This window comes from Natator depressus, chromosome 1 (genome assembly GCF_965152275.1).
Source record: "Natator depressus isolate rNatDep1 chromosome 1, rNatDep2.hap1, whole genome shotgun sequence".
Lineage (NCBI taxonomy): Eukaryota > Metazoa > Chordata > Testudines > Cheloniidae > Natator > Natator depressus.
This window is the reverse complement of record NC_134234.1, coordinates 107490553-107516837: the sequence shown is the minus strand read 5'-3', so window position 1 is coordinate 107516837 and position 26285 is coordinate 107490553. Positions and strand designations below refer to the sequence as shown.

At 43.6% G+C, this 26285-nt stretch overlaps 1 long non-coding RNA gene across 1 annotated transcript; it reads right to left on the bottom strand.

Annotated features, from left to right (window-relative positions):
• Positions 1-647: 647 nt before the first annotated feature.
• Positions 648-22797, bottom strand: LOC141982566 (uncharacterized). The gene is made up of 3 exons (XR_012638122.1): positions 21788-22797; positions 1257-1385; positions 648-883 (listed from the first exon to the last, which is right to left on the bottom strand). It is a non-coding gene; the product is annotated as an uncharacterized LOC141982566 (long non-coding RNA).
• Positions 22798-26285: the final 3488 nt, after the last annotated feature.

Sequence of the window (26285 nt, the reverse complement as noted above, 5' to 3'; positions counted from 1 at the left end):
AGACAGGGCTTGAGCTATCACTCCTATAAAAAGGGACAGTGGACTAGAAATACGCCCCGGTTGAAAAGGAATGTCTTGCAATAGTGTTTGGGTGTGAAAAGTTCAACCAATATGCTCAAGACCAGGAAATTATTCAAGTAGAAAGTGACCAGAAACCACTAGAAAGCATTCTTTAAAAGCCATTGCTAGCAGTTTCCAAATGCCTTTAGTGCAGGGACGGGGAACCTATGGCTCGTGGGCCGCATCCAGCCCGCTGCTTAATTCCATCCAGCCCACAGCAAGTCTCTGCACCACGGTCCAGAAGCCCTGAGCTTCAGCGCCCCCCACTCCTCTCCCACCCCCCCACCCCCGGGGTGCTGGAGCCACAAACACTGGCTCACCCCACTGTGGGGGGAAGCTAGGGTTGCCGGGCCGTTAAAAGTCCAGTCGGCTCTATGCAGCTCCTGGAAGCAGGGGCGATCAGGGAAGCTCCGCAAGCTCCCACACTTTGTCTGTCTTGTCTGGTAATGGTAAGTTTTTCGCGCCAGGGACTGTCATTCGTTACATGTTTGGACAGTGCCTAGCACAATGGGGCCCTGATCTGAGCTGGGGCCTCCAGGCACTACAAAATAAAACAATGATAATAACAAACTCAGAATTCTAGTTTATTTTTAAAAATGTAATACAGTTTTAGTGTTAAGAGAAACTATAATTCTCACTTTTGACATCACAACAGACTAATAAACTGACCACACAGTGAGAAAGCAACAAAGGCAACCAAATAAAGCCAAAATCATTAACATGAAACTTACACTAAACATCCTACCAGGAAGGTGCTGAGAGCACTTTGCAGGGCCAAGCCCAGAATAATCAGTCCTGACGATCCAATCTTAAATGCTGTGAACTGATGGAAAACAAAAGTTGAAAAGTACATGAAAAGTAAGTCACTCCTTGCTCTATAGCTTCATCTAGTGGAAAAGAAAAGGCAGATTAACTTCATCCAAGCAGTTTTCAAACCTATTCAGGTCCCAGCTTTTAACATGCATTGCCTTGGGGCCTGCTCAGGGCAGGCAGCCTAATCTGTTTTGAGTTAGATTTTCCAAGCTGCAGTAAATTGGCTCTGAGCACTTTGTTACAGGTCAATTTTTCTTATCCATTTCCATATGTCACTATATCTCCTCTGCACTTATTTTAGAATTATACACTCAGTACCACAAAATGCAAGGGGGAAAGGAGACATTCAGCATATAATTGATTTTAAAAGAGAGGTTACTTACCAGTAGCCAGTAACCTGTTCGTTTCCTCTGTGCATTCAGACTAGTCTGTTGAAGTCCTCTCTAAAGTGGTAACCTCAGAAGAGATTGTCCATCTAGATCAGTGTTTCCCAAAGTGTGGTACGCATACCCCTGGTGGTACATGAAAGTATTTCAAAGGGGTACACGGCAGAATTTTTTATTTTACTTTATCATAGTTTTTTTTAGCAGCAGAAAACAATTCACTCAAATTTAATATAATAAGAATGGTGTACACTTGTTTAATAGAAATACGCACAGGTTTACATTGTAACTAATCTGATAACACGTTCAGTAACATCTAATAGCACAGCAGAGCCGACGCAAACCACGTGTGTGCGTTACCGCGGCTCGGGCAATACACTTGCCTTTGTGGCATGCGCAGAAGTCATACCGATGGATAAAAGATAAAAGTGAATAACTATTGATAGTAATTTAAAGATCTGGCTACATCAGACAATTGTGACGACAAAATTAGTGAAACGTGAACCATCTGTAAGTTTATTGAATGTATCAGCAGCAAAGAAAACGAAAAAAGCCCGCAAATATGTTGAAGAATATCTTAAACTGGGATTTTCGTGGACTGGTGATGAGGTGGAGCCTGTTCCACTATGTGTGATTTGTTACAAGACTCTCACAAATGAAAGTATGAAACCATCCAACCATTTCGATAGCAAACAAAGAATACGAGGGAAAACCTGTAGAATTCTTTGAAAATAGGCGCAAAGATCTCCCAGAAAACAATTTGTAATGTGACGGGAGGTGAAAATATGAAAGCTTTGGCAGCTTCATGTAGTGTAGAGTACTTAATTGCAAAGTCTGGAGCTGCTGAAGAGATTGGCGAGACATAAGTAAAACCTGCAGCTAAAGTAATGGTGCAAGTGATGATTGGAGACAAGGCTAGCAAAGCTATAGATTGTGTCCCCCTCTCAAATAATACTGTTCATCGTAGAATCACAGATATAGCTGAAAACGTTAAGCAGCAATTATTGTCAAGAGTACAAAAGAGTCGCTACTATGCGCTGCAAGCGGATGAATCCACTGATATTGTGAATTTAGCGAATCTTTTGTTGTTTGTCAGATACGAGCTGAATAATGAAGTCCATGATGATATTTTGTTCTGCCAATCTATGCCAACACCTACAACTGGAGAAGCTATTTTTAAAGTTATTGATGACTTTATCAAAACTAATGACTTGGATTGGCGTCATTGTGTTGGAATAAGCACGGATGGCACCAGAGCCATGACAGGTTTGAAGAAAGGAGTTGTTGCACGTACTCAAGCTGTTGTGCCAGAAGCAAAATCGACTAATTGTTGCATTCACAGGGAAGCACTCACCACCCAGAACATGCAGGCAGATCTAAAGCAAGTACTGGATGAAGCTGTGAAAATAATCAATTTTGTGAAAGCCCACCCTCTGAACACCCGGCTGTTTTCTCAGCTTTGTGATGAGATGGGCAGTGATTACACACACCTCCTATTTCACACTGAAGTGTGTTGGCTTTCGCGTGGAAAAGTTCTGAATTGCCTGTTTGAGCTGCGAGAAGAACTGCAAGTTTTTTTAGATGAAACCTTTAACCTGTGAGACCGTATACACGACTGGAAATGGCTATGCAAACTAGCATATATTGCAGATATCTTTGCTCATTTAAACAACCTCAATCTATCTTTGTAAGGGAAACTCATATCCATATTCCATGTTCAAGACAAAGCGAGCACCATGGTCGCAAAATTGAAACTGTGGCATAAACATCTTAGTCGTCGTGAACTGGATTCCTTTCCATCTCTTCATGACTTAGTAATAAACTCGACTAACGAACTTGATAGTGATGTTTTGCAAACCATGAAGCAGCATTTGGAAAGCTTGCAGAAAGATCTTTGTAAGTATTTCCCTGAACCGGACGGCACCTTTGAATGGATAAGGAACCCTTTTTTCATCAATGTTCAAACATTGCCAAATAACCTCTCTGCTTCAGAAGAAGAACAGCTCTTGGAGCTGGCTTCAGATAGCTTCCTGAAAACAAAATTTGAGCAAAATACACGAACATCATTTTGGCTGGGGGTTAGCTCTGAATATCCAGCTCTATCTGACAAAGCTGTCAAGTATGTTCTGCCTTTTCCCACCTCGTATTTGTGTGAGATTGGATTCTCTACTCTGGTTGGCATCAAAACAAAAAAATGAAATCATCTTATTGACGTGGAGCCCCATCTTCGTCTTAAGATCACAAACATTGACCCAGATATCCCCACAATAGTGTCTGGTCAAAAGCAGTTCCATCCCTCACATTGAATAATTTGGTTTGTACTGAAAATTTTTCAATACCGAATGAGTAAGTATTAAAACTAGTGCTTTCTTCACTAACCTAATCAAACCAGCGTATTTTAATTTCAGAATGCTATGAATTCACCATATATATATACACACACACACACACGCTGTTCTGCCAGACTGTTGATTCGCTTCTATTATTTTAATTATTTATAGTACTATTTCTATATGTAATTATTATTTCTATTAAAATTTTTGTTTCAACTGTATGTAATATAATTTTGTATTTATTTCTAATAAACATTTAATCCAGAAGGAAACAAATTAGGAGTGTGTTATAAAAATGTGGTTACCACCACCACCGCCTGCCAAAATTATCTTCACCGGAGAAGGGGAACGCCGGTAAGACGAATGTCTCAAAAGGGGTATGCAACTGTTGTAAATTTGGGAAACACTGATCTAGATCAACAACAAACTCCTTAATCCTGCACTAAAATTCACACTTCCTGCCTACTTCTACCCTGAGTTCTCTATGTAAACAGGAGCCTGTGGTTCAGGAGAACAAACTGAGGTGGCTGGTGGCCCAGCAGATGCACTCTCTTATAAAGCCTTGGGCACTGAACATTCAACACCATGAGAGGGTGCTCAAGCATCCCCCAACAGACATGGCTTTGAAGAGGGCTCTGTGAACTCGGTGCAGAAGCACAAAACCCCACATGTGAGAGGCTCCCTGACTTCCTACTGCTTGGCCCAATGGAGCAGTGCAGGGAGCCGCCCTGTAATTCAGTTGACTCCCCCGCTGTGAAGGAATCTGTTGAGGAAGAGACAGCTGCAGATATCACCCAGCAGACAGGGCAACACAAAAAGAAAAGTTGGGTGCAGAGTGCAGCAAAATGGCAAAGTGCTGAAGTCTCTGGCACTTTGGAAAAATGCCAAATTCTGCAACCACAGAATAGCAATCACAAGCTCTTCTTTGCAAGGGCAGGAAATCATTTTTTACATGAAAACTGAAATTCTGGAGCAAGATTCTGCCACAAGAGGTGGCTTCCTTGTCTGAAGAGTACATGTCACTGGCATAATCCATGCAATTACACTGCACAGGAGAGTTAGGGTGAGGATATTAAGTTTATTTATAAAGAGGGAGGGCGGGGCTCTGTTGTGACTTTTAGTCACAGCTCTCTATAGTGGGTGAGGAGCAGCTATCCCATCCCAGTGGGAGTGCTGGAGGCATTGTGCTTCAGTAAGGCACAGTGCTTCCTGGGACTTCTAGTTGCCCAGGGGAGCAGACCTCCTGCTACTCCCCCAAAAGGGATGCAGCATGCTTTCTCTTTCACACTCAGCCAGATCTGCTACCTATTGTTTGTGGGAGTAGGGTTGTCAAATTTCTAACTGCAGAAAACCGAACACTCCTGCCCTGCCCCAAGGCCCAGACCCCACTCCATCCCCCCTCCTTCTGTCACTCACTCTCTCCTACCCTCACTCATTTTCACCAGGCTGAGACAGGGGGTTGGTGTGCTGGGGGGTGAGGGCTCTAGCTGGGGGTGTGGGCTCTGGGGTGGGATTGGGATGAGGGGCTTGGAGTGCAGGAGGGGGCTTCGGGCTGGGAGGTTGGGCCAAGGGGTTTGGAGTGTGGGAGGAGGCTCCGGGCTGGGGCAGAGGGTTGGGTTGTGGGAGTGGGTTCGAGGTGCAGGCTTCAGGCGGCACTGACCTCAGGTGGCCCCGGCATTTCCCGGGGACAGAGAAAGTCTGCACGGAAAACAGCAGCAGCAGCAGCATGTCCCTTTGGCTCCTAGGTGGAGGGTTGTCCAGAAGGCTCTGTGCACTGCCCCTGCCCGCAGGCGCTGTCCCCACAGCTCCCATTGTCCATGGTTCCCGGCCAATGGGAGCTGCAGCCAAGCGGACTTTTAGTGGCCCAGTTGGCAGTGCTGACCAGAGCAGCCAGGGTCCCTTTTCGACCTGGCGTTCTGGTCGAAAACCAGATGCCTGGCAACCCTATGTGGGATACATAGCTTTCTTTGTCCCAGTTCTTCCCACCGTTGGGGTGCTAGCAAGGAGCAGTCCCCTCTGCTCTGGAGAACATAAGGACTGCAATTGTGGCCATTGTCTGCCGAGGGAGCACAGAGGACATGTGGGGGAGAGCCTTACTTTTGCTCTCAGAAGCTAGCAACAATCTGGCCCATAATCTCCACTTCAAAGGTGCTCATGGCATTCTGCTGTAGTACAATGAAAACAGAAAATATCATACTGTCACCCTCCTGAAACTAGATAAGAACAACAAATGGGGAAGGAGGTTTGACACAAGAAAAATAATGCCAAACAAAGGCAGAATAATAGGAGCGGGAAAGGTTATCAATATGAGTTCAATACCCACCTCTGGGGAAGCAAGATCTCTGCATTCTCAGCTGTTTGCAGGCAGACTCCGGCAGGTTTAGCAATCCACTGAAGTGTTTAAAACATTCCACATCAAGATGAGGATGTCATCTGACAGTCAGTTTTTCTTTGAATGATGGTTCCTTACGTGGGTTCCACTCTGAGTGTGAATGTGCTCCAGATGCCTGAGACCAGAAGATTTTTGCTAGCAGAGTTGATTTTTCCATGCTTGAGCCCCTGCACCTCCTTGACCTCTGAATTGAGAGCATAAGGGGTGGGGTGGACTGCCTGCTTCTCCAGTTCCTTTATAGTGCCCGTGGTCCAGACAGAACACCTTCAGTGTCTGCAGCATTAGGTGGCCTTCTTCTTCTAACCTTCCTCTCCTTCCCCTCTGCATGGAGCCTTATCCTTCAGTTATTCATGGTAAAAAGGAACTGGAGAAGCGGTCAGTCTCTGTTGCCCCTTATGCCCATGGTTCTTAGCACGAGCAGATGAGGGACATAGGCAAAGACTAACAGAGACTGCTAGCAAAAATCTTCTGGTCTGAGGTGCATGGAGCGCATGGGAATCCAGAGTGGAATACTAATAGGGACCACAAGTCTTGAAGAACTCCAGTTACTGTATGAAGTACCCTTTCTTTATTGCTGTTCCTTATGTCTCTAGTGTGAGAAGTTACAACAGTATTTTTTCAAATAGAATACGGTATTTTGACTGTTCTCTGATTCCTCTTAGCATACTGGGGGGGAGGGAAATGTCTCTTGGGAAACTTCTCCATGAGACTGTTAGGTGTTGTAAGTTGGAATGGCATCTTGCCAAGGAGGTAGTTTTGGCTTATGATGATGATTGTGAAGCAGTTTTCATAGTAATTTGCTATGCTTTCCAGCACACAGTCTATTGGAACATATGGCCCTATATGCACAATCTGGATCTGAGGGTAACAACTTCCTGTAAAAAAAGGAAATAAGTTTGTATTGGCAGGGAGATGAACTAAATAAGATATGTTAGATCCCTGCACCAAGCTATCACATTAGAAAACTACCTCATTATAGTAAAATGTAGTAAAGTAGGCAGTTTCTCACCAAATGTAGAATCAGAGACTACAAACTCGAGGTGGAAATTGGGAGGCACAACTTACAGTCAAAACCCAGAGAGGCATGATTATGCAATTAACATAACAGAGGAGCGATGGAAACGGAGGGTTGCTTTCTGTTCTAATGTCCAAAATTAGAGGGAGTATTTCCTAAAGGCATCAGGAAACAGAAAAGACATCTCAACAAAAAGAACTAAGGAAAAACTACATCTAACTCAGTGAGAAAGTTGGCAGAGATGGCATCATACTGCTCAGTAACCTGCCACTGGCTTGGGACTGAGAAGTAATGGCAAATGGACATAAGGGATAAGCCCCCGACACAGAGTGTATCCACATTGGATCACACCTACCTTCGTCAGATACTAAAAAGAAAATTGATTTAGAATCCAAATAAACGTGTTTATTGCTATTCTCTCCTTTGTAATGTGGCTGGATCAAAATACCAGGAACATCTGGAAAGTGCTACAATGAAGCCTGGATTTAGGCCCCAGTTCAGCAAGCTACCTAAGCAAATGCGTAAGTCCCAGGAACATATTTATTTATCGTTGTGATGTGATGAAGCAGGGAAATTGCCCACCAGCACGGCAGGGGTTAAAGAGAGCCTTTGGGCCCAGTTAGCTCCACCCTGCTATATCTACAGCCAATGCTAGGCCTGAAGGGGGAAGAAAAGGAGAGTCTGGCAAAGAGGTAGAAGCCAGCTGCCTCCCTACCTGAGAGGAGGGGATCACTGCCAGCGGAGACGGCCACCAGGGAGTAAGTATGGTCTCCTCAGCCAAGGGAGACATTGTGAGGTTTGGTCTCACCAAATTTAGAACTACCCTGCCTGAAGAATAGGGTTGCCAACTTTCTACTCACACAAAACTGAACACCCTTGCCCTGCATTGCTCCTCCTCTGAGGCTCTGCCCCTTCCCCCCCTTATCAGAGGCCCTGTCCCCCCACTCACTCCATCTCCCCTCCCTCTGTCGCTCGCTCTCCCCACCCTCACCCACTCATTTTCACCGGGCTGGCTCAGGGGGTTGGGGTGTGGGAGGGCTCCAGCGGGGCTGTGCGGGCTCTGTGGTGGGGCCAGGGATGAGGGGTTTGGGGTACAGAAGGGGGCTACTGGCTGGGGGGTGGAGCCAAGGGGTTTGGAGTATGGAAGGTGGCTCTGGGCTGAGGCAGGGGGTTGGGGTGTGGGAGGGCGTATGGGCTGTGGGCTGGTGGTGTGGGTTCTGGGGTGGAGCCAGAAATGAGGGGTTCAGGGTGTGGGAAGGGGCTCTGGGCTGGGGGCTCTGGCTGGGGGTGTGGGCTCTAAGGTGGAGCTGAGGATGAGGGGTTTGGAGTAAAGGAGGGTGCTCTGGGCTGGGACTGTGGGTTTCGGAGGGTGGAAGGGGGATCAGCACTGGAGCAGGGGGTTGGGGAACAGCAGGGGTGAGGGCTCTGGCTGGGGGTGCAGGTTCTGGGGGGGATGAGGGGTTTGAGGTGCAGGAGGATGCTGTAGGCTGGGACTGAGGGGTTTGGAAGGCAGGAGAGGGATCAGGGCTGGGGAAGGGGGTTGGAGCACCAGGGGGTGGGAGAGCAGCATTGCAGGCTACGGGCAGCTCCCAGAAGCAGTGGCATGTCTCCCCTCTGGCTCCTACACGGAGCTATGGCCAGCCCTGCACGCTGCCCTGTTCCCAGGCGCTGCTTCCGTTAGCCACGGTTCCTGGCCAATGGGAGCTGCCAGGCCAGTGCTTGGGGCGGGGGAGCATGCGGAGCCCCCTGGCTGCCCCTACATGTAGGAGTTGGAGGGACATGCCACTGCTGCCAAGAGCTGCGCGGAGCAACGGCAGGCAGGGAGCTTGCCTTTGAAAACCAGACATTGGCAACCCTACTGAAGGAGCCTGTGACTGCAGCAGGGGGCTGCCCAGGATCCATGGAAGGGCACTAAGGCAGGTAAGCCACCCCAGTCAATTGGATTATAGCGGCCATGCCCCAAACTGAAGGGACAGTGGTAGGAAGTAGCCCGGGGCATGTGGGGGAGGGTTGACTCACAAAGAGCCCTGGGCTGGGACCTGATAGAGTGGGAAAGCCTGGGTCTCCCCTACCTCTACAGCCTAAAAGACGGAGGCACCTCATCAAGGGAAACAAGGGGCTGGAGACCAGGTGTGCCAACCACTAGGCTGGCCAGCCCTCCAAGTTCCCTGTTACAATCTTGCTGAACTGGGGCTGTAGTTCTCTACTGCTTATGAAGGGCTGTGTACCTCTGCCCTCATTCTAAACCCCTTATGAATGTGTGGCTGGCTTAGGTGAATCCTATATTGTAATTACCTAGTTTTTTTTTTTCCAGATTTAAGATTTTGAAAATGTAATTAAGCACTTGTGAAAGGTGCCAGAATGGCAGCTCCAGAGTCTGAAATCCTCTCCTTATCCACAGAAGAAAAGAGCATAGGCAGCAGCAGTGCAAGTTTCCCTACAGTCTCTCCCTATGTGCTGCCAACCTGCCCTGGAGGAACCACCTTCTAGGGGTGAGCAGCTAGCTCAGCCTCCATGCCCATTCAGTCTAATGGCTCTAATTCATTCAGTCATCTATCTTTCCCATATATATTCAAAGCTATATACTCTTATGTATTTGTTTTAATGCTTCCACCAACCACTATGCACGCTCAGAGATAAGGCTCAGTCTGTCACACATGACAATACAACTTTCCAGTGTTATTTAATTATCATGTTTGCTATTGCTGCAATTTAGAATAAATACTCTTTAAATCAAACTTGGGTCATATTCCTGATATTTACAATCATTCCTACAACTGAGGGGAACAATTATTGGCGCTAAGTAGGATGGAAGGAAAGAAAGCCCAAAGCTTCAAGGCATATGGCAGATGATATATGTGAATTTTACAGCTTACAGAAACTATACACACAGTGTTTAGTCAATTTAAAGGTAATGAAGACAAAAATGACATTCTAAACCTCAGAGGAGTCTAAGATGTGTTTCTAATACCTGATGTGTAAACTTGTTGGAGAGAAAGTTGGAAGTAAATTGAAGACTTGAAAGAAATTAGATTACTTGAGAGGGAACTGTAATTAAAAAAAATGAGATGTGTGCACTTGAAATAAATTTATTTACTACCATGGGAAACAGTAATTGAAAAGAAGAGAAACTTGTAGAGCGGAGCATTTGAAATTGACTTGAGTGAGAGAGCGAAAGAGAGGAGTGCTCTACTGAAATGAATTTCCTGATTGATTTGTAGTACTAAACTTTGGAAACATAACCAATTAACTTGAAAGTATAATCTTTGCTCTAGGGAGTCGGGCATTATGGATTTCGACTAACATACTGTGGGCTGAGTGGGACTTGCCTCGTCAAAATTCCCCAGTTCTTGGTCAATGCCCTGTAATAGTTTGTCCAAGATATAACCAATGCCTGCTTTACATCTAAATTTTTTAGGTAGGATGCTAAAACTTGCTTCTCCTCTATACGTGCTTATTCAGGGCTCAGATGTACCTTTAAGTTACAGTCCTGCTTGGAGGTAGAACTGGAGCTGCACCATCCCAGAGATAGCTCAGAAAAGCAGAACTTCTCCCAGGGCTGGCCAGTACATATCTCAAGGGGTGCAGGTTATTCTTCCCTGCATGACCAGCCCGCTCCACTTGCTGGTGCATGGCTAGGGTTTGTGGGGGATTCCCCTATCTCATCTGCACTCCCAAGGAATACATAAGGAGAACAGCCTCTGTCCAGTGCAGAAAATGCAAATGTGGTCTGGACTGCACAATTGTGCACAAGGATCTGAGGTGCATCTTGCATCCTCAATGATGCACCATCATATTGTGTTGGGGGTGCAAAGCTGTAAGCATTTCTGTTTCTATGTAATGCATTTTACAGAAATATTCACATGTGCTCATCAGGAGTCCAAACCTGCACCACTATGGTGTATGGGAGTTCTACTGACTTCAACGGGAGCAGGGTTAGTCGCTAATTAAAGGTACTTTTGAAAGTTTCTCCAGTGCTGCATATTGGCCAACAATATAGTCCAGCAGTTACTGGGGCTTTTATGGAGCCCATTCCAGAAATGCATTTGACAGTCTTGTATCCTTATATTCACAACTTTTACAAAACTATAATAATCTCTTGTACAAAGTATGCCTCATGAAGTATTTGAAAACTCATAATTTGCTGATCATTGTATGTGAAGTTGAGATTCTACTGTATGACATTGCTGAGATATGCTCCAAGTTTAGAAAAGCAGGCACAAACCAGTTCCTCAGAGACAAAGGAAAACTGACACCTGGTTGAGGCATCAAAAAAATCAAATGGACTATCACCTAGTTAAGTAGCCATTCTTTGGCAGGAAGAAAGGAGTGAGAGAAATTTACATCTTGGCAATAGAACAGCTGGGGGTTTTAATGTAAACAGACTGGCTGTTGCCTGAACCCCAGCTGGAGATGATTTCTCAAAGAGGAGGAAAAGATATAAAAATGAGTAACAGAGGCCTCAAATCACCTCTCTCCTCTCCTCATCGACAAAGAAAGCATCATTGAACTGGTTGAAGGAATCCAGACAGCTATAAGCATGTGGTGAGAGAAACCTTTACCTTTAAATTCACTTAGGTGGTTAAATTAGGTATGTCTCTATTTTACCTTTTTATTTCTTTGTAACTAATTCTGACTTTTATGCCTCATTGCTTGTAATCACAGAGAGATGGATTTTAAGTACTTAAAGCAAGTTTATTATCTAAGCCGGTGTGTTTGGACTGAAGTTTTTGGCAAACTACATTTGAGACAACTGGGTTTGTGCATATCATCTTTTATTAATGAAATGATGGACTTTCTCTGAGCTTGTATTGTCCAGAAGGAAAGAGCTGAGCAGTACAAGAGGCCCATTCCTGGGAACAAGTCTGGGACTGGGAATTTGCAGGTGTTGCTCTGTAATATAATTCAGGAGTGACTGGCTAGAAGCTCCCATCTAATTCAGATGGGAAAGATTTTTGCACGCTAGCAGCTGATGTGAACAGACCAGGAGTGGTGGTTCTCACAGAGAAGCCGTGTGAAAAGCACTCCAGGTTGAAGAACTGAGAGGACCGCTGTTCAGTCTAGATTGTTCCCTGGGTAATATTACAGTGTTCAGCACTTAACTCTGGTTCTACTTGAAAATGACCAGTAAAATTGGCATTGTGGAGTTCCATGCCTGGAGTCTGAAAGATTCCAGGTCAAATGTGCTTGGTTAACAGGTTTGCTTGCGTTTCAACTACTAGCCTTGCAACCTCTGCTTGTGAATAAAGAATTGAGCGGGGCTCTTTCTGCCTCACACATACCCTGTAGAATATTTATTACAAGTTGTCAAGGTGCCTTCCCCAGTCTGAACTCTAGGGTACAGATGTGGGGACCTGCATGAAAACCTCCTAAGCTTACTTTTACCAGCTTAGGTTAAAACTTCCCCAAGGTACAAACTATTTTACCCTTTGCCCTTGGACTTCCACTGCCACCACCAAACTTTATCTGGGTTCCTGAGAAAATGTAGTTTGGAAACGTCTTTCCCCCCCAAAATCCTCCCAACCCTTGCACTCCACTTCCTGGGGAAGGTTTGGTAAAAATCCTCACCAATTTGCATAGGTGACCACAGACCCAAACCCTTGGATCTTAGAACAATGAAAAAGCATTCAGTTTCCTTACAAGAAGACTTTTTTAATAGAAGTAAAAAAGAATCACCTCTGTAAAATCAGGATGGTAAATATCTTACAGGGTAATTAGATTCAAAACATAGAGAATCCATCTAGGCAAAACCTTAAGTTACAAAAAAGACACACAGACAGGAATAGTCATTCTATTTAGCACAGCTCTTTTCTCAGCCATTTAAAGAAATCATAATCTAACACATACCTAGCTAGATTACTTACTAAAAGTTCTAAGACTCCATTCCTGTTCTGTCCCCGGCAAAAGCAGCATACAGACAGACACAGACCCTTTGTTTCTCTCCCTCCTCCCAGCTTTTGAAAGTATCTTGTCTCCTCATTGGTCATTTTGGTCAGGTGCCAGCGAGGTTACCTTTAGCTTCTTAACCCTTTACAGGTGAGAGGATTTTTCCTCTGGCCAGGAGGGATTTTAAAGGGGTTTACCCTTCCCTTTATATTTATGACACAAGTGAAGTCAGGTCTTCAATGACACCTGTGGATCCTCATTGCCATTGGTGGTTTTGGATAGACGTAATTTATTAGTCCTGTAATTGGAACTTTGTAAACACTACCGTTGAGGATGCACAAGAGGGAATAGAATCTTCAACTCACTCCCACCTACCTGTGTTGGCTCAACAGGGCTAACAGGAGTAAAATGCAATTAAAACTTTAATTTAGTCACAAGTCAGGGCATGGTTTATTCCATGATTTCACTGTTGTAGAATTCAGCCTCTGCTGCAAAATCATGGTCTAGAATCTCCGCTTTCGCTTAACAGTTCCTTCTGACATCCAGACTCTTTCATTCTTAGCCTTGCAGAGCCAACACCGCTAACAGGAATAAAAATATTAAGCTACTTTGCCAGTGAAGTCAGCACTCATGACTCTGAATATATATACAGTGGACAGATCTGAGTAAGAAGGTGCTACTATTTATTCAACACAGTTGCTTTTCAGAATACAAATGCTCTTTTGAGATACTCTAAAAGGTGTCCTTTGGTGCTATGCTATGGCTGAGATGCTGAGTGCTGCTGTTCTGGAGTGCCTCCTACTGAATTGCACATATGTGCACCACACAATCTGGGACACCACAGCAGCTGGCTCATAAGAATCCTTTGTGTTCCATTATGCAATGACTGGAAATAGTGCAGAGGATTGGGATGAGGGTTAGTTTATTTTTAACACTTTCTTTTTTTTAATTGCTCTTGAAATGCTAAAAATGTAAAAAGTGTTTGATTGCAAACCACTCTACAGTTCCTGTGAATACCTTACAAAGAATTTTTTTTTTTTTGGAAATAAAAAGCTACTTCCTGTAAGGAAAAGTTGTTGGTCTACTGCAGTAGTGCAGATCACACCCATTTACCCTCTGATAGCTGAGCCAAACAGAGTGTGAAGCTAGACATACAGGAGTTGGTCAGCCCTGTAGACAATGCTTGCGTTGTGCCAGGGCTGAGCCTCAGCACCTCTAGGCTGGGCAGTTCATAGCCCTGGCACCTCTGGGTTGCCACATCCATTATGAAAGGAAAAACATTTCTTGAGCCCTGGCACCTTTTTTAATTACAAATTAAGCACTGCCTGTAGATTCGAGAGTAGCTGATTTACCAGAACCAATAGATAGATCTGCTGCAAGGGCTGGATTCCAATCCCTGTACCTATTTGGATATGGGCTACAGATTTCTGTTTCACCAGCAGCTAAGGACAGCTCAACTATTAACCTAAGGCCTAGAATGCTGCTAGCTGTGAAGACTCCAGACTATTTGCTGATAGAATTCTGAAGTGGTTGGAAAAGAACTGCGTCTGCCATTCTCAAGCTCTGAAGATCGCAGGTGACACCAGTCTACATATTATAGTCACACTATAAAGATGGAGAACCACTCTCAGAATAATGGTGGGGGTGTGTGTGTGTGTGAGAGAAAAAGTATAAAGTGTAAATTGTATTGAAACTTTTATATTTAAATATCCGTAACCTTAACAAAGTGGGGAAGTCTGTAAAGGAAAACCAGGAGATTTGTTGCCTAGCAGCTGTGGAGTGGTTATAGAGTGACTGCTTAACATATGAATTGCTGTATTTGTCCTCACACTATAACAGATTTTGTTAAAGTTATTTATCGTATTTGAAATACTATTTACAATGTTTTTATAATATTTACAATGTTCTTTGTGTATTCAATGTTTGCACAAAGAATGCGTATGGTACTCTGACATTCTCTGGGAACTATTAACTACTTATCAGGCTCTTATTAGTGTGTGAGGGGAAAAGAGAGGACACTTAGGCCATCTCTGTATTAGAGAGCATACAGTGCACTGCTGTACTGATTCAGCAGTGCCACTGTAAGATCTCTTGTGTAACCTCTCTGTGCTGCCGGGAGAGCACTCCCCCATCAAGATAATTAAATCATCCCCAACGAGCGGTGGTAGCTATACCAACAAAAATGCTGGTGCAGACATAGCCTTAGAGAAATTTTACCTATTTTTTCACTTGCCTCAGACTATATCAACACTGAGGCTTGGTCTGACCTAACTCTGTAGTGTAATGTAAGGCAGCTTGCATCAACCTAATTATGTCAGTGTCTACACTACAGCCTTGCTCCCGCCAATGGAAGTGCCCTACTACACCGACTTAACTCCACCTCCACAAGAAGCATAGGGCTTATGTTGGTGTAGTTAGGACGATGCAGTGTCTGTGTAGACACTGTGTGTTACTTTGGCTGTCATTCTTGTCAACCCCCAGATTCTTTTCTGCAGTACTCCTTCCTAAGCAGTTATTTCCCATTTTTATTTGTGCAATTGTGCACCTCCTAAGTGGAGTACTTCACATTTGTCCTTCTTGAATATCATCCAATTTATTTCAGGCCATTTCTTCAGTTTGTCCAGATCATTTTGAATTCTAATTCTGTCCTCCAAAGCACTTGCCACTCCTCCCAGATCGGTATCATCTGCAAACTTTATATGTGCACTGTATAGACCATTATCCAAATAACTTATGAAGATATTGAATAGAACCAGACCCACAACATATCCCTGTGGTACCCCACTTGATATGCCTTTCCAATTTGACCGTGAACTATTAAGTTTTTCAACTCGTTGTGGACCCACCTCATCTTGGCTGTATTTCTCTAGTTAGCTTATGAGAAGGTCATGTGAGACCGTATCAAAAGCCTTACTAAAGTCAAGATATATCATATCTACTGGTTCCCCCACCCCCTCCATCCACCAGGCTTGTTACCCTGTCTAAGAAGGATATTGGGTTGTTTCAACATGATTTGTTTTTGACAAATCCATGCTGACTGTTACGTCTGACCTTATCTTTTAGGTGATTACGAATTGATTATTTGCTCCATTATCTTTCTGTGTACCAAAGTTAAACTGACTGGTTTCTAATTCCCTGGATTGTCCTTATTCCCTCTTTTATAGATAGGTACTGTATTTTCCCTTTTCCAGCCCTCTGGGCTCTCTCCCATCCTCCAAATTCTCAAAGATAATCACTAATGGCTCAGATCTCTTCAGCGAGTTCCTTGAGTACTCTAGGATATATTTTGTCAACTTAAAGACCTCTAACTTCTCCAAGTGATTCTTAACTTGTGCTTTCCCTATTTTAGCCTCAGATCCTACCCCATTTACATTGGATGACTAAAAGAGAATATCAATCAGTCCTAACTTTTCTGGTAAAAACAAACAAAGGCATTTAACACTGCATTTTCTGTTGTCTTTCCCTCAGAGTAATGGGGCTACTTTGTCCATGTCTTCCTCTTGCTTCTAATGTACTAGTAAAATGTTTTCTTGTTACCGTTTGTCTCTAGATAGTTTAATTTTGTTTTATAACTTGGCCTTTCTAATTTGCTCCCGACATGCTCATGGTGGTGCGGTTTTTTAGTTTTTATGTTCAACCTTCATAATTTGACCTAGTTTCCACTTTTTGTATGACTTTGAGTTTCACTTTGTTGAAGATCTTCTGGTTAAGCCACGGTGGTTGCTTACCATACTTCCTATCTTTCCTACATATTGGGATAGTTTGTCTTTGTGCCCTTAAGGTCTCTTAAACTCCCAAATCTCCTGAACACACTCAACCTTTAGACTTGCTTGCCACAGGATCCTACCTACCAATTCTGAGTTTGCTAAAGTCTGCCTTCTTGAAGTCCATGGCCTTTATTCTGCTGTTGTCCCTTCTTCCATTTGTTAGAATTATGAAGTCATCGTTTCATGATCACTTTCACCCAAGCTGCCTTCCACCTTCACATTCTCAACCAGTTCCTCTCTATTTTTCAGAATCAAATCTAGAACAGCCTTTTCACTAGTTGCTTTCTCTGCCTTCTGTAATAAAAAGTTGTGTCCAACGCATTCCAAAAACTTGTTGTGTAGTCTGTTCCGTGCTGTATGTTCCCAACAGATGTCTGAGTAGTTGAATTCCCCCTTCGCTACAAAGTCCTGTGCTTTGGATGATTTTGTTTAAAAGGGGGGGAAAAAAGCTTCATTTGCCTCTTATTCCTGGTTAAATGGTCTATAGTAGACATCAACCTTGCTTTTTACCACGTATAACCTTACCCAGAGACTTTCAACAGACTTTCCCACTTCTGTCTCAACCTGATATGTCCTTTAATAAAAGAATACCATAGATTCATTTTAAGGCCAGAACGGGCCATTATGACCCCTCTAGTCTAATCTTTTGTATTACACAGACCATAGAATTTCACCCAGTAATTCCTACATCAAGCCCATATCTTGTGGTTGAGCTAGAGAATATTTTTAAGAAATCATTTAGAAAGTGGTGGTTATCTTTTCAATTGGTAGGAAAGGGAAATATGTAAATTGGAAGGTAAGAAGAGTATTATCTCAGATTGTTTTGGCTATGTAAAGGCTAACTGGGGAAACTACTAAACACTTTTAAGCTTTATCATAAGTTGTAGTTAACAAGCTGCAGTAAGCAGTCACTGTTGAAAGCTCTGTATTGTCTACAGAGTTTACAGCTTTGTTAATTTTTTTTTTAAATGAACTGATTTTAATTTAGCAATGGACCCAATAATATGAACCAGAATAGTATAAGAATAATAATAGTAGAAAGGTATAGAGGCTGCTACCTTTAGGATGATAGGTCAAATCCAGGTAAGATCAAGTAATTGAAAATCACTATTGAATGATGTTTTTGAAATCATTTTGTGATGTTAGACTAGTTGCTTTAGGTATTTGCATCATAAAACCACCCTGACAGTCTGCACTTTTGTTGGCAGTGTTCACGTACAGCTCATGGAGACTGTTACCTTCACCTCTCTGTTTGCGGCATACTGACAAATCTGTATGGAGGAAAGTAGGAGGCTGTACCTGATCTGTCTCTACGTACCGAATGTCAGTCGCCAGTGCTGCCAATCAAGCACCTTTTGCAAGCGCTAAATTTACAGGGGGAATAATTTAAGTGAAAGAAGGTATGGAAATGATGAGCATACCTGTAATTCAGAGACTTAAGTATAACTCTTTTAGTTGGCAAAATTTACTTAAACCATTTCCTGCCCCCCCTCAGTACAGTGGAGACTGTACACCGCTGGTTCTAATCCTGCATCTGCCACTGACTTGCTGTGTTTCCTTGGGCAAGTCTGATCTCCTATCTGTACCTCAGCTTACTCCTCTGTAAAATAGAGATGATACTTACCTTTTTGCAAAACACTTTGAAATCCTCAGATAAAATGTGGAAAGTACTCATTTTTTGAATGTTTAGAAAATAGTGCATTCCATTGGCAGGATGGGGTAGTGTGATGAACAGAACTAGAAAGAGGGGCAGGATTCAAGAGGAATCTATCTGGTATTACACCAGGGATTTGGGAATGCATGCTGTTGCTAGGTTTCTACCTGACAAAGACAAGTCTGCCAGCATGTAACACTGACCTCCATGCATGCTCACTAAAGACCTTCCTCCTACAGCTCCACCTGGATGCTGAATCACTTATTGCTAATTAGGTTCTTCGTAAGTGTTTTCCCCTGTTTAAAGTCTAATTGTGGAGACACAGACAATATAAATAACTTGCACTGTAGGAGACATGCCAATACTACAACTCTGGTGTCTTTGGAAAGTATGTTCTCATAGGTTATTATTTATTTGTGTACCTAAGTAGCCATAAAAATACATTTCCCCTGCTAAAAACTATCACTAAACAGAAAAATGTGCCAACCAGACTTCTTTTTACAGACGCTCAGAAACTTCTAATGACAACTGAAACTACTCATTTATTTGCTGTGCAAAACGTTGAGAGCTGAAATAGAACTGAAAGACAGACATTCTGTTCTGTGTGTGTCTACCTCTCTTTCTCCTGCTTTCTTCAGTGCTATTCTCCACACATGGAAAGACTTCCCAATGCCTCAACACCAGGCACCCAGCTTCTCTTAATTCAAATTCCCTCCTTAAAACTCAGTTCTTTCCCAAAGTTTAAAAAATACTAACCTCTGGCCATCTAAAAAAAATGCAGCAGCTGAATTGCTGACAGCTGCCCTTCATTGAAATACAGATGTTGTAAACTGCTCTTTGACCAACTTCCACAGTCTTCCAGTGCATCTTGTGTTTTCTGTCTATTGAAATAGTAAGTTCTTGGGGGCAGGCCTGGTGTCTTTCTGTGCCTTATACCCAGCAAAGCATACCAAAGGCACTTAAATAGGTAATAGTTTATGGAAAAGGACATCTTCAGAATCCATTCTAACAATTAAGGCTCATTTCATTCAAAATCATGGGCAGATTAATTCTATCCCCCAACACAGGTGGAAAAGCAAAACTGGCTGCATCTTTCATACTGTATCCAGGAGGCTGGGGAGTTGGGATCCAGAGCAGCTATAGTCCCATAGTTAAGATTGCAGCCAGGTCCTTTTAGAAGCCTTTATTAGTGCCCAATGTTCCTCTAGTTCAATAACAGCTTGATAGTACAGCTATGGATTTTCCATATAGTTAAATTCCCCTTTAAAAAGCACATACTGTACTTTTACAATGCTGGGTTACAAGGAAGCAAAGTTATGTGTTTGTATTTAACTGCAATAGTTATAGCATGCATATGAGTGTGAAACTGACTCAGGCCAGTCCTTACTTACAGACAGCCCCCCAACCTGAAGCAACACCACACAACAAAAGCACTAACCCAGGAACCTATCCTTGCAACAAAGCCCGTTGCCAACTGTATCCACATATCTATTCAGGGGACATCATTATAGGGCCTAATCACATCAGCCACACTATCAGAGGCTCATTCACCTGCACATCTACCAATGTGATATATGCCATCATTGCCAGCAATGCCCCTCTGCCATGTACATTGGCCAAACTGGACAGTCTCTACGTAAAAGAATAAATGGACACAAATCAGACGTCAAGAATTATAACATTCAAAAACCAGTCGGAGAACACTTCAATCTCTTTGGTCACTCGATTACAGACCTAAAAGTGGCAATTCTTCAACAAAAAAACTTCAGAAACAGACTCCAACAAGAGACTGCTGAATTGGAATTAATTTGCAAACTGGATACAATTAACTTAGGCTTGAATAGAGACTGGGAGTGGATGTGTCATTACACAAAGTAAAACTATCCCCCCCCCCCCCCCCCCCGTTCCTTACATGTTCTTGTCAACTGCTGGAAATGGCCCACCTTGATTATCACTACAAAAGGTTCCCCCCCCCCCCCACCACTCTCCTGCTGGTAATAGCTCACCTTACCTGATCACTCTTGTTACAGTGTGTATGATAACACCCATTGTTTCATGTTCTCTGTGTATATAAAATCTCCCCACTGTATTTTCCAGGGCATGCATCCGATGAAGTGAGCTGTAGCTCACGAAAGCTTATGCTCAAATAAATTGGTTAGTCTCTAAGCTGCCACAAGTACTCCCTTTCTTTTTGCAGATACAGACTAACACGGCTGCTACTCTGAAACCTGACTAACCTTGGTAGCTAAAGCAGGGAGGTCTCATTAGAATTGAGACTGTTGCCCTCTCCTGGGGTCTCTGCAATGCTGCGGTTAGAGAATTTAAAGTCAGAAAGGATCAGCAGATCATCTGGTCTGACCTACTGTATATCACAGGCCTCCACCCCCAACTCCAAACCCAGCAACTGAAATTAGACCAAAGTATTACAGCCCATCAGAAACTAGACCATCCTGTGCCATGGGCAGAGAATAGGAGGGCCCAAGGTGCACCAGTGCGTGAGGCCACTGCAGTGGCAGGGAAATGATTGAGTGAGAGAGCCCGTTAATCCTGGCAAATGATCCACAAGCTGCAGAGGAAGGCAAAAAAAATAAAAAATAAGCCCCAAGGTCACTTCCAATCTGACCAGCGGGGAATTCCTTCCCCCCCCCCCCCACATTTGGCAATCAGCCTGAACATGTGAGCAAGAATCAGCCAGTCAAACACCAGAGAGAGAGAGACAATGCCTGTTGTTGTTGCTGTATGTCACGTATTAAATAATATTTGTGAAGCAAAGGGAGAAACCTTACCGGCAGGGTGGAGAGGGGGAATTGGAATGACTGTCTGCTGAATTTTTAACAGCCAAACACAAGGGCAACAACGACAGCCTATCAAGAAGCTGTACAGCTGAGGAAGGCCTTAAAAGATCATTTTAACAGTGCGCCATTGTATTGCTGTGCGCTGCTTTTGTGTACGTCTGACTTTGGCCTGAATATGGCTCTCTGATGATTTATAAACACCTTTTATGAATTCGGTGGGAAGGGATGGTGCTTTAGTCTCTGACAATTCTGTCTGGTGACACCCATTAAGTATATTGTGATTTATTTATTTATTTTTCCAAAAAATGTAATTTTTATTGAATGCATATACACAATGAACAAACACTGTATTGCTTGCAAATGATACATTTCTTATGTCTTTTATTTTTAAGCTGAGATATTGATGTATCTTTGTAACTAATTTGATTTTTAATATTTTAAAATTTCATCTTTCATAAAACACTATCTGGATGCCAAAACATGCTGGCTACTAAATGATTCTAATATTCTCTTATTTCATTGCCAGTTCATGGTTTTTTAAAATCAACTATTTTAAAAGTCAGTTCCTTTGTTCTCGGCCATGCAGAAGGGTGCCATTTTGAATGACTGAAGGAATTGGGGAAGAGGGTGGTTCAGGCATTGCAAAGGAAAAAATGCATTTAAAAGAAATCATGCAGCAATGCACCTACCTGTGCTTCCTTCCCCTTCCTCTCTGGGCTTGTCTGGGTCTTGGTGGGTCCAGCTGCATATCAAAGAGCTCCTGACTCTCAGCAGGATCTGTATGCCCCTCTGTGTCCCCATCCTCTACGAGCTGGTCCTTGCTGGGCAGTGCTGATGGTCCCTTCTCTTGGTCTTACAAGGTGTCTACTGTCCCATTTGAGGTTAGTAGTTGAGTTCCCACGAAGTATGGAAGAAGAGATCAAGGACTTCTTTTCTGGTCCAGGCAGGAATACTTGGTTTCGCTGGACCTCTGTTTTTGTGCTGGGCCACGCATATCTGCTCACAAACGTGAATTAGCAGGAAAAGAGACAATTTTCAAAACACACCGAGGATTTTAAAGCTGGGCACAGAGGCACTTCCAGTGACTGACCATCATGCAATGGAGTTCAAAATTATAACTGGAGCAGTTATTGTTGCAGGGACAAGGGCATTGCTGGACTGTGGCTGGAGGACTGTTTTACAAGCACAGGTAAGGCAGCATCCATTGTGGTATTTTGCTGGCAGAAGTATGTTGGCTGAGGAATTGTCCATGGACCCAGAAAGTGTGGGTTTCACCAGGGGAATCAAATTTGGGTGTGGACACATGCGAACCTACGGTGACAAAAAGCAACTTCATCAGGCGGAACAGGCCCCTTTCTCTTGCAGGATTCATCCTACATGTCATCTATTAGTTGTTAAGGGATTTAAAAACAGAGAGAAACTGTAAGTGCTGACATTAAGAAGGCGATAGCCATTTTGGCTCAGAAATATGAATAACTGAGAATTCCAACTGGTGTGAAAGTTCATTTAGGAGAATCAATTATGTGGAAAACATTTGAGCAGCAAACTTTTCTACTGCTCTCAGACAATGCTGTGATTATTCCAAACAGCCACGGTCACTTTCAGATGTTGGAGAAATAATAAAAGAACAGCCAACGTGACAAAGCTCTGTCCTTTCCTCTGTGGGTCCCGCATTTCCTGGTGGATTTTGCTAGCCTCAGAGGCTCACTGTGACCCTCCACGTAACCCTTCTCTCTCTAGAGACAAGGGTCACAGTCTACTGAGCCATTTTCATCATAAGCCAGCAAGGGAGGTGAGGAAAAGTTATCCTTCCTTGCATAGTCTCTGTTGTCTCCCACTCTCAGTGATTAATCAGGGGGCAAAAGGGGGGCGGGGGGGGGAGCCCAGGCCCACCCTCTACTCCAGGATCCAGCCCAGGGACCCTAATAGTATCAGCTATGGTAGCTGACCTTTTAGAAACATGACATGTACAATTCCCTGGGTTACTTCCCCCCCACAGCAGCCCTCATTTCCTCAAGCTCCACTTCACCCTTATCTCAGGGCCTCCTTCCTTGTGCCTGATATGGTGTGTACTACTCAGTCTTTCCAACAGCACAACTTCCTCCCACAGCTCCTGACATGCATGCCCACCTGACTAACTGGGAGGCTTTTAACTAGTTTCAGCCAGCCCCTGATTGGCTTCAGGTGTCCCAATCAACCTAGCGTTCTCCCTGCCTTCTGGAAAGTTCTTAATTAGCCCCAGGTGTCTTAATTGACCTGGAGCAGCTGCCATTTCACTTATCCTGGTACCAGAGATTTGTTTAGCCTGGAGCTAATATATCTATCTCCCCCTACTTTTCTATCGCCATCTGGCCTTGCCCCATCACACCAAATATAGATGTCAAGCTTCAGATCTGTCTGAAGAAATGAGATGTGGGGAACTGGGATCCTTTGCTGAAGATCTGCAAAAGCTAAACATAAATTAAATTATCTAATCTATGGACCCCCTGCCCTGTACATTGATTAAGAAAACAGGTTAGTGAAAGCAGTGGATATGTTTTCATCCTGCTGTAACGGAGAGAAAGGAAACCGCCAGGTAATAACTTTGGGTGGGAAAAAATCTTTCTGCCAGACTCCAACACAATAAACAGGTGAGTCTATTATGTTAGATTTCTTTGATTTACTTCCCTTTGTGGAGCTGATCTTGATGAGTGAAGCAATAAATGTGTCTCATGTCCCACAGGCTTATGCAGGAAGATCTGTAGTTAATTTTTGAAATAAGTGTCAGTATCTGTATGGACTTCTAGAAGAAACTGTTGTGTGAGAAAAACAAAGAGGGGATTCCTCAGTCTGATACAGTGCAGGCTGGGGAGAAAAGGGGTGTTTGGTCCATTGGAGCAAGAAGCTAATCTGCCTCTACGGCTGCCACAACTATTCCCCCTGCCCACTCAGCTTCTGCATGCTACTTCAGCTTCCCCACACACCCCCTACACTGGGCCTTACCATTGGGAGCCATTGGAATTTTATCCTTAAATCCATCCTTGCCCATGTTTTATACCACTATTTCTTATTTAAAATTCTTCAGAGGTGAACGTCATATGTCTGATATGACTTATAGAAGCTCCTATGCAGACACCATGTCTCAACAACCTCACCAGTATTGCTAGCAGACATAGTATTCGAAGCTATTACCTTTGGCCATCTTGAGCCTGCATAACTGTTACAAGGAACATCTGCTTGTCCTTCTCTGCAAAGCTGCTGTGAATTCTCTGAACCCATTTCCAGGGACGACAGGGTGCAGGAACAGGCCCATTGGCACACCTTGCACTGTACATACAACTTGATATCCCAGTCCAAATCTGGCTGCCAAAAATACTTCTGTTCACTGTAATTCTTCTAGTGTGGCTTTCATACAATTCTGCCATCTGGATTATGGAAATTTTTGGTATCACAACATGGAAACTCCACAATATACAGTCAGTCTCTGCTTGCAGTTTCACTTTTTAAACTGTATATGATGTAATCTGCTCACTGAGGACAACCTTCTACAATGTTATCCTTTGCAACAGAAGAGGCCAGATGTTACACTGCAGTCCCTTTATGCTGCTCCAAGAGTGCAAAGAGCTGTTCTAAGTGCAAAGTAGCAGCTCCAAGCCATTCCTCTCAGCCTTCAGTGTAGAAGGTAAGGGGACATGTCTGGAGTGTTACTGTGCTCTGGCTATTCTTGGCTACTGGAGCAGCTGCTTGGAGCCACAGGCAGTTGAGTGAAAATTAAAGGAGCCCTGCGCTGCTCTGACCTATGTCAAGAGTTAGGCACGCATGTGGCTGGCTTGAGAACAGGGAAAACGTTAACGTGACTTAAAGCCATCTTTGCCTTGCTTTTATTCCTGAATCCAGAACAAAGAATTAAGCCCCAATCTTTTTCCTAAAAAGAAAAGGAGGACTTGTGGCACCTTAGAGACAAACAAATTTATCTGAGCATAAGCTTTTGTTGCATCCGATGAAGTGAGCTATAGCTCACGAAAGTTTATGCTCAAATAAATTTGTTCGTCTCTAAGGTGCCACAAGTCCTCCTTTTCTTTTTGCGAATACAGACTAACACGGCTGCTGCTCTGAAACCAATCTTTTTCCTGTCTCCAGTGTAATTACTTTTGCAGCAATACGAAATCTTTCCAAAAATGAGATTTTGAAGATGAGATTTGCTGGTGGTATATTTTTCACCTTTTAACAGCAAAGGGCATAATGCTTTGTGTTTTTCAGATGACTCATACCAGATGTCATAATAATAAGACATCAGTTTCTGAGCCCATTTCTGTAATCCAGCAGCAGCTCAAGCCAATACAGTAAAGGTGTTTCTTTGCTGCGGTTATCCAGATGTTCCTAATTTCCTCCTCCCATCCACACATAAAAACCTAAGTTTGGTGATGCTTTCGACCTGTGCTGCCTGGCCTGGGGGTTGGGTTAGAGCCCAGGTTCTGCCTTTGCTTGGGCTGGTAATCTGGCCACTTTGCAGTGAGGACACAGGCTAAATCAAAAGGCTCAGCATACTCTGAACATAATATTTCCAGGAGATGGGATGCTATATTTAGATTCATAGATACTAAGGTCAGAAGGGACCATTATCATCTAGTCTGACCTCCTGCACAACGCAGGCCTCAGAATTTCACCCACCCATTCCTGCGAAAAACCTCTCACCTATGTCTGAGCTATTGAAGTCCTCAAATTGTGGTTTAAAGACTTCAAGGAGCAGAGAATCCTCCAGCAAGTGACCCATGCCCCATGCTACAGAGGAAGGCGAAAAACCTCCAGGGCCTCTTCCAATCTGCCCTGGAGGAAAATTCCTTCCCGACCCCAAATATGGCCATCAGCTAAACCCTGAGCATATGGGCAAGATTCACCAGCCAGATACTACAGAAAATTCTTTCCTGGGTAACTCAGATCCCACTCCATCTAACATCCCATCACAGACCATTAGGCCATCACAGGCCATGAATATTTAATTACCAAAATCATGTTATCCCATCATACCATCTCCTCCATAAACTTATCGAGTTTAATCTTAAAGCCAGATAGATCTTTTGCCCCCACTGCTTCCCTTGGAAGGCTATTCCAAAACTTCACTCTTCTGATGGTTAGAAACCTTCGTCTATTTTCAAGTTTACCTTGCACTAGTTTAAGCAAAGTGCTTTAATCATTTATGACCTAGGA